At 58.5% G+C, this 10,675-nt stretch overlaps 1 long non-coding RNA gene across 1 annotated transcript; it reads right to left on the bottom strand.

Annotated features, from left to right (window-relative positions):
• Positions 1-7,316: 7,316 nt before the first annotated feature.
• Positions 7,317-8,419, bottom strand: LOC113631656 (uncharacterized). The gene is made up of 2 exons (XR_003437478.1): positions 8,372-8,419; positions 7,317-7,950 (listed from the first exon to the last, which is right to left on the bottom strand). It is a non-coding gene; the product is annotated as an uncharacterized LOC113631656 (long non-coding RNA).
• Positions 8,420-10,675: the final 2,256 nt, after the last annotated feature.

Below are 10,675 nucleotides of genomic sequence, written 5' to 3'. Positions count from 1 at the left end.
CCCCTCCCCCTTCCCCTCCTCCCCCCTCCTCCCCCCTCCTTCTCCTCCCCCTCCTCCTCCCGGCCGGTCCTGGGCCGGCCGAGTGGTGCTGCCGCGGGTGCCGCCGCCAGACCTCCTTAGCCGCTGCCCCTGCGCCCGCACTGACACCGTCTGTCAGCTCATTTAGACATTGCCGCCTCCGCCACACGCCGGGGTGCCCGCGACGCCCAAAGGTAACGTGCCAACCCTCTCTCCTGTGACGGGCCTGCGGGCTCCCACCGCTGTTAGCAGAGGGCAGAGGCCAGGCTCCTTAAAGACTCTCCTTTTTAGAGACCCTGGAAACGTGGTCGAATAGGACTCCTGTTTGCATTTGTTTCCACTTCCTTTCCGTTTGCCATTTGATGTTTTGTACGAAATGCAGAAAGAAGGCCGCGCTGAGTGACAGGAGTGAGATAGCTGTATTTGTACTCAGTCCTGAAGGGGTGTGCAGCTGTCACGGGGTTTACACCCCCAGGCCCCGTGCCGCCCGCCCAAGCGTGCCTGCCATCTCGAGGCTGGCTTCCGTGGGACGACACCCCACCCAGTGTGCCTGGGTCCTCTCCATCTAAGTAAGAGTCAGGCTGGGAGAGAGGATGTGCCCTCGGAGGAATCACTCCCGGTGAGACCGGACAGTTAGTTATTGGATTACACGTGCAAGGAAACGTCGTCTGACCAGGGACGGGGCTGGAAGTGGGAGGAGAACAGGAGGCCTGGGAGCCTCCGGGGCCGCACGGGGCTGATGGGGGAGGCCCCCAGGGGAGGTGCTGCGGACCGCGGACCACAGGGGCGGCAGGGCCGGGCGCTCCTCTGCGGCTGCTCAGAAAGGACCGGGGTGCAAGCGCGCGCGCTGGGCAGGCTGGGGAGTCGGGGCGGGGGCGGGGAGAAAGGGAGAGGGCGCCAGGTCTGGAGAGGGGGGCAGCCGGAGCCCCCGGGTGGAACAGGCCCGGGGCAGGCCCTGGGGCTGCACCCGCTCTGCGTGCCCAGGAGTGCTGGGGTTGCTTCTGGCCGGGTGTGCCGGTGGGGCAGGAGGGGGGGGGGTGGGGGGGGGGCGGGGGGGGGGCGGGGGGCTGGGTTGGGCTGGCCCCAGACAGTGACCTGAAGTTGAGTGGAAGCAGGCTTTTTCCATCAAACCCTGCCTGGATACCACACACAGAGACCGAGTGTCAGTTTACTGCCCTGAGCCCGGCTCCTTTTCCCTAAGCTCCACTGTAATTAGACAAAGAAAACCTAAATTAGCTGAACAGGCGTCGACAGCTTCCTCCAGAGCACCCCTGGTACCTACATGGGAATGTGTCCCAAAATGGCTTGATTGTAGCTGCGAGTCAGCTAAGAAAACACGGCCCAAATGAACTCAGTTTACTGCTCATTTCCAATAGAAAAAAGAACCAAGCCGCCCTTTTCCGGATGGGATGTTTTGGTTGAGTTGGGGAAGGGGGTTTGCAGTTGTTTCCACTTCTAAGAATTCCTTTCTGAGTGACTGGTGAGCTTTTTTTTTTCTTTTTGATAGGACCCCATTAATTTCATGGTATTTTTTTCTCTTACCCCTTTTGTCATTTTACAGGGAATAACTTAATTATAAGTGAAGTGGAAGTATTCAATAAATAGAGTGTGTTCACTAAATCAGTGCTTTAAGTCTGAAAAATAATGAAATGCAATAGAAACTGGAGTGAGAACAATATCTGAAAGGAGCTCCCCTGACACAGACTTGTGTGTGTGTGTGTGTGTGTGTGTGTGCGCGCGTGCGTGCAAGCAGTGGGAAGGGAACTGGCCCAGCTGAGAAGCAGAGGGACCAGGAAGGCAATCATCTCATTTGGAGATGGGGGTGGTGGGCACTGGATCTGGGGAAAATCCAGCAAGTGGACATATCGCTGGCACTGGACCCTCTCTGATTTCCTGCACCTGGGAATTCTAGGGCCTGGATCTCAGGCCCTAAAAGGTTTTAAGACCCAGAGAGTGAAGAATAAAAAGCGCTGACCCTAAAATCCAGGCAGGGCTGGTAATAACCTTACACACCAGTAACTCCCAGTCTGTTTGAGAATATGATGGGAGCTATGGAGCCTTCCTCCAGAAAAAAATATTCTCAATTTGCCTGGGATTTTAGGGGGTCCACAGATACTCGTTAAAACCCAAAAACTCTATACATTTTTAGTTTCTACCAGTTTATCTGATTCAGTGATCAAGGGTTTTAAAAATCTCCCTTCCCATCCAAGTGACAGTGGTATCCATTTTACCTAAACCCTCTGAACTTGCAAGAAATGCCCACTTATAGTTTGGGCAGCCTTCCAGAAGGCCAGGCAGGTCCTGGACAGGCAGCAGGCTTTGGGGAGCAGGTCTGCAGACCTGGAGCCCCTCTCCACAGGGGTCTTAGTGCTGCCCTGTACTCCAGGACTGTCCGGAGGTCGGTGCCCTTCTTAGTCATCTGAGCAGGAAGGGGCCCTTCTTCAGACCACTTTCTCGGAGACCCCCCTTCTGCCTGTGGAAACCGTTCCCCTGGCAGAGACCCCTCGAGTCTAGAAATTTGTTCTTGTGGAGTTCGCAGGCATACGCCTTTACGTTCATATCACGGGACCGCCACGTGGTCTCGGTACCTTCCCCTCTAGGGATAAGGAAGCTGGGGCTCAGAAAGGTCAGACGGTTTGCCAACACTCGCACGTGGGCAAGTGACAGAGCCGGCCTGCAGCTCAGGGCTGGGGTCTCCATCCGCTGCTGCTTCCACTATGGGGCAGCAAAACAAAGTCTCAGAAGTTTGTCTTAATTACTGATTTATACAGATCTCCTGGGTGGAATACACATGATAACCGATTATGTCAAACTCTCTGTCCGTGGCAGGAATACCTGAATTTCTGCGTGGGAGACGGTTGAGAAGGAAAAAACCTGTGCTTGTCTGTGAAATAGTTTTGCTCGGGAGGCTGCCCTGTCTCGGAGTTCTTCCTGATTGACTTTCACTGTCTTAAAAACAACAAAAGTCTTGACTTCTTTCTTATGGGAAGGAAAGGTATGGTTCCTTAAAATGACTGCAGATCTGGCCAGGCTCTCCTCAGTTAACCAGAAATACTGGGGGTGCCCCTGTATTTCTCAGAAATACCCTGAGCTGACCCCTCGGGTAGACCGTCTCCATCTAGGCCGCGGATTCCTTTCTGCTGCAAACCCCAAGGTCCCGCCCCTGCTCCAGCGCAGGGGAATGTAAACTTCAGGAAGCCTGGGTTTCTCAGATTTTGTCCTGTAATCGGCATTTTATTCTAGGAAATCTCTTCATTATTGCGGTTTACGTTTTATGTTCTTAGCGTGCTTCCCCTGCCGCGTGGGTTTTACACGAAATGGCTTAGACTAAACCAGCTACCCACCGGAGAGACCCACCCTGTTGGCGGCCCCCTGAAGCCTCCCCTCGCGGGCACCTCTGGCCCCGCGGCCGCCCTTCCTTCCCCAGCCCAGCAGAACTCCGACGCAAAGCGTCCACCCTGTCCAGTCTGTGCTTTGGTACAAAGTTAACGTGTGTGTCGAGAGGCCTTTCCAGACAGCGGTGGGCACTGCATGCTGAGGCCTAGGGGGTGAGCCTGTGTGGGGAAGCGCCCCAGAGGCCAAGCTAGAGATGCTTATTTATAACAGAAAATGCGTCCGCGGCCGCGAGGCCAGGAGGAGGCGCCAGGGCGGGCTTGGAGAGGGCACCTGGGCCAGAGCGGTAACGGCGGGAATTTTACACCCTTGTGGACGTCTGCCTTCCTCGGTCCAGAGGCCCCAGACCTCCGGGTTTGAAAGCAGCCACCCAATTCCAAATGTTTATTTAGATAGATTCTTCCGCTCTCCAACGCCTGTGTTCCGGGCAGGGCTCTTTTTATAGCCACCTTCCTGAGAGATCCGCGGATGGGCCCCAGATCCCCTGCGCCTGGCGGTGGGCAGACTTGATCACCCTCTTGGCGGGATCGGCGGTGGAGAGGTGAAAAGTGGTCCAGCCTGCCAGAGCCCCTTCCCAGGAGGCTGCACCTCTTCCCACCTCTGCGCTGCCCGGGCTTCAAGGCCCAGCTTCCTACCGCGTTTTTGGGGGTGGTCCCGGGAGCCAGCCTGTCTGCCCGGTTCGGCTCTGCAGTGGACCGGCCTTGGGCCTCGCGGACAGCCTTCTGCGTTTATGTGGGGAAGGCCGGGGCTTGCGAGGAGGGTTTCCATGGCCGGGACGGCCACTCCTAACAGGCAGCTAACAGGGGCGAAGGAAAATTAGGGAAGCCTGTCCCACCCATTCCCAGTCTTGGGAGGAAAAAAAGCGGGACAAGTGTGGGAGGGGTGCCCCTCCGCAGGACCACCGTGAGGCGGCTTGGGTTGCTGGAACGGAACCCCCGCTGATGACACAGAACCCGTGGAGCCAGGCTGTGCCTTAGGAGTGAGCCGGAAGGCACCCTGAGCTCTAAGTCCCTTCCCCTGCGCCCACCCTGCCGGGCCCCTGCTCTGCAGCCCCCCCCCTTGGGAGGCCCCGTGCCCCGCTTCTGCTTCCCAAGCTCGGGAAGAAGGTGGGTGGCACGCTGGGCAGGCCCGGCTGGCGGGAGCAGAAGGAAGGAGGGTGCCCGCCCAGGGCTGCGGAGGCATCGACCAAACGCTCGCGCTCGGAGGTCGCAAGGCCGAGCCTCGGACGCTCCCCGCCACGACGGAGAGGCCAGACCGGCCGGCTGCGGGTCCGCGGGCCTGGAGGCGCCCTGGGGGTCCCAAACCAGACGAGTCGGGCTTTCTTCTCGCGTCTGGCTCGCCTCCTCCCCTCCTGCCCTACCCCCTCCAATAAATAAATATTCCCCGGGGCAGCGAGCCCCGCGGGGCCCGAGCCGCGGTGGATGAACTTCCTGGAGCATCAAAACTCCCCTCCTGTCTCCCCGCTGCGCTCAGGATATGGGGCGCGCTCGCTTCTCTTCAGAAAAGGAAACGTAGCTCTTCCAAAAATATAAATCAGCTCTGACGTCCAAATATTTCTTTTGTCCTCCAGCATCCTCTGCAGGGATAAATAAAACGTGCTCGGCGCCCAGAGCCCGACTCGGGACCTCGGGGCGCCCAGACGCCGCCTTGGAGGAGCTGCCTTTCGGGAGCCTTCCCTCCAACCCATCCCCCATTCCCCCCCGCCCCCCCCCCGCCCCCGTGCCTGGTGGTCGGTCCTTTGCGGAGGCGGCCTGACACTCTGTCGCCCGGGAAGCCCGCGGGAGGGGGAGGGAGTGCTCGCTGGGGCTGGGACTGAGGGGCCGGGAAAGCACCCGGGGCCGCGCCTAGACAGGCCCCAAGGCCGCCTCCCCAGGCCCACCTTGCTGTCGAGGTTCGCGTCTTCCCAAGGAGGGAGCGGCTGCAGGTTTCCCGTAGCAACCCCAGGGCAGTCTTCTCTTCCAGGCGGGCACAGAGGGCGCTGAGACGGACGTCTCTGAGGGCTGCAGCTCCACGGGAGGGAAGAGGCTGCGGCCTGGCTGAGGCTTGGTCCCAGGGGTTCCCAGCCCACCCAGCCTCCAATGGTCTGACCCGAGTCATCTTTACGCGTCCCCCCCATCTCCCTCCTCCAATTTGGGAAAGGTGGACGGACAGTTTTGGGTTGGGGTTCGAAAAGAAATCTCTACGGAGGGAAGGCACATGTAGCAGGGCACCTGAGGAGCTGGCGTAGGAGCCAGAGGAGTCAAAGCAGAGCATCCCAGGGGCCGCTTTTCACCCTGTGCCCTGACGTCCTGGTGTTGGGAACCAGCCTTTTTGCCGTCACACCCCCCCCCCCCCCGTCCCCAATCACCCTGCAGCGCCCCCGCCGTGCAACCTGAAGGGCTTCGGTGGCGGCCGGTCCAGGCGAGGCGTCTCCACCTGCCCGGGACCCCCTCCCCGCCTCCCCCTTGGCCAGGAGGTTCTGGTCCAGGCCTAGGGCTCCAGGCTGCGTGGTGGGGGGCTGTTCTCCAGCCCCCCTCTCTCCAGGGGGGTCTTTATTGATGAGCTGCCTTCAAACCCCCGCCCCAAACGCCCCAGAAGGGTTTAGACGATCCATCACCCGCCACTTCAAGAATGCTTCCTTCCTTTCAAACAATCCTCGAACACCAGACGGGCTGCGATGGGGAGGGGCGCGCACTTGAAAAGGGAACGCTGTATAATCAACGTCCCAGCCATCCCGCAACCTTTCGGAAACAGGGACTCAGGCCAAAAACCCCTCTAGATGATTTACGCGGCCTGATCGTCCCTCCCTCCACGTGGACTCTGCCCTGTGCCGGCGGCGCAAGGCCAGCGCACACCCGGCTCCAAGGCGCGTCCACCCGAGCGCATCTCTGTGGGTGGTTCGCATTTGAGGGGAAAGCGCTTTTCATCTCGGGGTTCAGGGCAAACGGAGTCTCGGCCTGGCGGGCCACGGTGTCCTTGCTGGTGAGAGGGCTGAGCCGGGAAGGCCAGGCATGGTTTTCTGGAGCCGTCAATGAGTGTCACCCTCCAGCCGTCCAAGAAAGTCCCTGGTGTCTCGGTCCCGGGCTGGCCTCCCCTCCTCCTGGGCGCCCGCGTGGAAAGAGCGGGAGTTCCTCTCGCTTCCGCTGGGTGGCGCCAGGCCCTCGGGAATCGCGGTCCCCGCGGGTCCCTAACCCGCCTCGCGCGCCCGTCCCCGCAGCCCGGCCCCAGGCGGACTGAGTCCTGCAGATACACTCGCTCACCTCGGACTCGGTTGGCCACCGTAGGACACACCCTGCTTTCCCGACCCCTCCAGCCCTCAAAATAGAAGGAGGCCAGTCGCATGCCTGGGACCCCTCCACGGAAATGCGCCCTCCTTTGCAAACATGGGTCTTGCTGAAGAAAGTCTGGCTTCGGTTTGGCCCTTCTGGTTTCCCACAGCCAGCAAGGGGCCGGGGCGGCGTCTTTGTCTGCAGCCTGCCTGGAGCTCTGGGAGCCGAAGTCTAGCAGAAAACAGACGACAGACAGACGGCCGGGCACCCGGACAAGCCAGCCTCTTGGTTCGGGGAAGTGTTTTCCACTCTGGACCGCTGCGAAGAGGCTGCAAGACCATCTCTTGTCTTCTGGGTCTACAGTGACAGAAAGACAACTTTTTGCCTTTATTATTTCTCATTCCTTTTAACTAAGGAAAGCACCCTACACTTGTCCTGGCGGAGGAAGTCTGCAACATAGAAGGGAACTTTGGGGGTCCTTAGGGGCAGGCTGCATACCCAGGTGGGGTAACAGGCAGGGTAGTGGTGGGCTTGGGAGTGGAAAGGCCAGGGCTGCTGGATTTGGAACCAGAGACCAAGATGTCCCCTACTGGCCTTTCCTCTGCGACACCGACTCAAGAGCTGCACTTTATCTTTATAGGAGATAAGAAGGCATTCTCCATGTAGTCTGACTTTTATTTTAAAACTCCTAAAAATTAACGGTATTCAGGTATACCTTACATACAATAAAATGAAGAGGCTGAGTTTTTATTGTTCTTTCTGTATTTTTTCTTTGTGCTAGAAGTTTCATAACGCACAGAAGTGGAGGGCTGTATACCCACCACCTGGATTTAACAGCTATCACGATTTTGCCACGCTTGCTTCATTTATCTCTTCTCTGTCTATTTTCATTTCTTGCTGAAATATTTCAGGGCAAATACAGATGTCGTGTTTTTAAAAGGCACCTTATTACTCCTCCCCACGCCCTCCGGCTCTGGCTCTCTCATACCTAAAATGATATTTTAGTGCCGACAAGCACAGTTCCTTAGGGAAGCTGGAACTAGGGCCGGGACATTGTTTCTGGATGTGTGTTTTATAAGCACAACTCTTTATCCTGCTGCCCACTCCCCCCAGGTGACTTCCAGCCCCAAGTTTCTTGGCTTTTCCCTGCCTGCTGGAGCTGCCAGGAGGTGACGGACGTTCCCTCCATCACTGGGGCTGGGTGTGTGCTTTGGAGCAAGCTGTGGCAGGGGCGCTCGTCTGTGCAGTCACCAGCGTCACTCCCACGCCGCATCCACACGTTCACCAGCTCCTACGTACAGAATTCATTTTATTGCAAGGTCACACGTGTCCTTGTGATGTATGTGTGTGTACGTTTATCCTTGTGGACCATACAGTACTTTCCAGTCATTTACCCAGACAGTGGCCAGCCTGCAAAGACTTTTTCATTTGGTTTGAAAGTGCCTGTGGAGGATTTTGAACTAGGCTGGGGTGTGAAGGGATCCGGGGGAGGGGGAGAGTGAACCAGGAAGCCCTGGTTGGCCCCTATCCCCAACGCCCAGTCGTTACCAGGACTCTGTACAAATATTTCATAAATATTTGTTAGTTGATTGGTCTGATTTTTCCTGCTCCCCCAAACCATACACGTTACCTTTGTTCTTAGCAACCCCCAATGTAGCCGGAGCAGCGATGTGATGTCATAGGTGGCCCTAGATTTTGTTTGACAATTGTACCTGCTCCAGGTGACCTTGGGTAAGTCTCTGAGTTTCAATTTCTTTCTTTCTTCCTTCCTTCCTTTCTTTCCTCCTTCCCTTTTCTTTCTTTCTTTCTTTCTTTCTTTCTTTCTTTCTTTCTTTCTTTCTTTCTTTCTCTTTCCTAAAATGGGAATAATAAAAATAATTTTAAAAGGGCCTCCTCCCACAGTGACTATAAAGATGAAATTTTGAAATATACACATTTCTACGGTTGTTTTTGGCCCCATCCGACAGAAGCGCTGTGCGAAGGTACTGTGTAAGCCTCGCGCGTCCTCGGGATCTTTCCTTCCCTGAGCGATCTCTTACATGCACGTTTGGTTGGGTCCTTAATAAGGAAAAGGTGGGTCTTTGTCTACCAGTTTAAGCCCGCTTCTGCGGGCTGGGGTCTCTGCTCTCCGGCGTGTTCCGGCTGTGGCTGGGGTTCTGTATCTTCACCGCCGAGGGCGAATTCTCCCCGAGTGGGGGGATGTTTCCCGGGCACCAGATCACACGGCTCCTGGAGGGATCCTACACTTTCGCAGCACCCGGGCCGGAGAGCGCCCTCGCAGCACGGTGGGTGGGTGCCTGGGGGCTGGCGCGGGGCACTGAGGAGACCAGGGCGCGGTTTGTGTGTGTGTGTGTGTGTGTGTGTGTCTGAGCTCCGGCAGAGGAGCTCACTCGATCGAGGAGGGTAGAGCGTCATTTGTCCCCAGGAAAGTGTGCCTCGCAGAAACGCAAAGCGCCCGAGTAATAACGCCAGGCGCGGCAGCCCGGGTGTGTGGGACCTGGACTCGCTCACCGGGGGTCGGCGGAACCTCAGACGGCTGATGTGCACTCCCTCGGGTTCGAGAGCCCACGGAGAAACGGAGAAGCGCGGAAAGAAAACTAACCAGCACGCTGCTGCACGGGCGGCAAGGGTTCCTCGCCGGCCAGGGTCTACGGCAAACCGCCGCCCACGTTTGCTGTTTTACACGGAAATTTTCTCCATTCCGCCCCATTTCCCGTTTGCAAGAGGCGCAGGCTCTGGCCAGTCCTGTGGGAGGCGGCGAGGCGGGCGAAGAACCCTCTCCGTCCAGCCTAACCAAGCGCCCCGGCAGCGGGTGTGAGGGGTCTCTCGCCCCGGTTACGCCGCGCTACCCCGTTAGGCTCTCGCAGCTCTGACTCGGAACATGTAACCTGCAGTTTGAAAAACTAATTTTAAATGTATACTAAGGTCGCAAATGCTATTTTGCCCATTTAATTTTACGTGAGTATCTCCCCCCTCCGCATACAGCTTGCACTTACTAGTTATGCGGCCTTGTGCACTTCAGTTTCGTCAGTTCTAGAACTGGGATGGAATAACAGCTGCCCCACAGGGCTTCGGGGAGGGTTAAACGAGTTCAGACAGTCGAGTGCCTAGAAGAACAGCGCGCCGCACGCAGAGGGCGCGCAGCCGACCTCGGGCCTGGGATGCACGGCGCAGACCCGCTGACCTTGGCCCCGCGTGGCCGCGGGCCCCGCTACTTTCCCAGCGACCTCCCGTCGCGACCCGCGGAGCCTAGGGAGGATTGGGCCCCTGCGCCTGTCCCAGCACCGCCCCAACTCCGGCGCTTCGTTTTAGCTTTCGAGGTACAGACAGAATGAAGAGTTGGAAACGGAGCCAGGAGAAGAGGGACGCAGAGGCCCCCGCGCGACCCGCGGGCGCGAGGCCGGAGCCCAGAGCCCGGCGCGCGGAGCAGGTGCGGCGCGCCCAGCCCCACAATCGATCCGGGGCCGCGGCCGCGTCGGGCTCGAGGGGCATCCCCTGTCCCCGCCTCGGCCGCTCAGGGCGGCCAGAGCTCTGGGCGGTGCGCCGCTGCGACCCCAGAGGGGAGGGAGCCTCCTCGGGTGGGAGCCGCACAGCATCGCGGGGCACGGAGGGCGACAAGTGTAGCAGCCCAGCCGGGGATGGTGAGCGGAGCCAGCGTTTTCGTTTTCGCGTCTTCCAAGTGTCCCCGTCGGATGCTCGGCCGCGCCTTCTCCGTGTCGGACCGTCTCCAGATACTGCCTGGAAAAGGCGGACAGGACAGGGCCGCTCTTTGGCTGTCGGCCTGTGCTCGGGACCAGCGTGGCCTCTCCGGGGGCGCAGCGGCCCGCAGGGCGGCCGGTCCGAGCGCAAAACCTCCGCCTGTCGGCGCTGAGGGTGGCCCGGACGTGGCTGCTCCACTGACCGAGCGGGAGAGGGGAGGGGAAGTGACCTCTTGAACCTCATCAAATGCAAATTCTGTAAGAATTTTTTTTAAGGGAAGAAAAGCGGAAGGACAGGGAAATGGAGAAACGCGGGGT

This window comes from Aethalodelphis obliquidens, unplaced genomic scaffold (assembly GCF_003676395.1).
Source record: "Aethalodelphis obliquidens isolate GAN/ISIS:26980383/991018 unplaced genomic scaffold, ASM367639v1 scaffold34, whole genome shotgun sequence".
NCBI lineage: Eukaryota > Metazoa > Chordata > Mammalia > Artiodactyla > Delphinidae > Aethalodelphis > Aethalodelphis obliquidens.
This window is presented reverse-complemented; position numbering and strand designations above follow the sequence as displayed.